Source organism: Chenopodium album, chromosome 3 (assembly GCF_948465745.1).
Source record: "Chenopodium album chromosome 3, dcCheAlbu1.1, whole genome shotgun sequence".
NCBI lineage: Eukaryota > Viridiplantae > Streptophyta > Magnoliopsida > Caryophyllales > Amaranthaceae > Chenopodium > Chenopodium album.
Window position 1 is genome coordinate 81406888 of NC_137836.1, and position 1223 is coordinate 81408110.

A 1223-nucleotide genomic window follows, 5' to 3' on the forward strand; every position below is an offset into this window, starting at 1 on the left:
AATTGCACCTCACCCCAATTGGGGCAAGAGGTCAATGGCTATGAAATCTCTACCAAGACGGGCGTAACCCGTCTGGGTAGTGACCGAAACGCCTGTGGGTGTACGGCTGTGCACTTGGTTTGGGGCAATCACTACTGTGATTGATTGACTTACAAACATATCATGCTCTTTACAGCATCAGACGTTTTCAAGTCAATCAACCAGCTCCAACTGAAACCAATCACACAGCCATCCAGGGGCAAGGACAGCCAGACTATTGACTAGTTAGGCAAAGAATCGCCGCATGCTTTTCATAAGATAGGCAAAAATTAAAAATTCAAATGCAAAATAATCAAAACCGACTTAGTCGGTGCAATTCATAAAAGTCCATCCAACCAAACGGTTGTAATGGATCAATTGTTAACCGGACCTCGTCCGGGAGAAGGAAATTGTTAATTAACACGGCTCCACAGCCGGTAAATACAAGAATACTCGGCACGCAGGCCGGAAAAAGCAAGTTTTGGCATACAATCGCTGAATAAGATAAAAAGACAAAAGCAAAGATTGGCATACTGCCGCTGAAAAGTCACTTCTGGCCTGCAGACGGAGCCTCCTGGTTCTCCCCCTTCTCCTCATCATCTGAGAGAATTTATTGTGCTTCGCCGGGACCAAGAAGCTCAGGCGCGGACGGCTCATTATTGCTGAGCCAGGCTTCAAAGGAGGCAGGCTCAGGCTCACCTTGCTCTCTCAAGTACACCACGTACTCTGCATAGCTGTGTGCCATTGTCCAGATGCTATAATCAGCGTCTGGATACAAGGCAGCCCAAGCAATCTTCATACGGGCGTCGTTGTCAGCATCACTCTCAGCAACAAGGCGGTTTTGCTCCGCCTCCAAGGTTGCTGCAAAGTTCTTCTGAGCTTGAGCAGCATCCTTCTCCAGCCTCTCAACCCTGGATTTCAGTTTGCCAAGGTCCGCCTGGGCCTTCTTGAGCGCCTCTTCAGCCTGTTTGGCGCTCTCGTCTGCTTTCTTCTGGGCCTCCTCCGCCCCCTTCTTGGCCGTCTCAGCATCCGTTACCCGCTGGTCGGCCGCCTTCAGATCAAGCTCCAGCTGCTGGATTTTAGACGCCTGTGTCATAATTATTGCTTTAGTTTCAAGTTCATTTACGATAGTTGAGTGGAAAGCAATATTATCAGCGTCTATGGCAGACTTCTTGGCCCTTTTTACCTCTTCCCGTTTGCGGGAA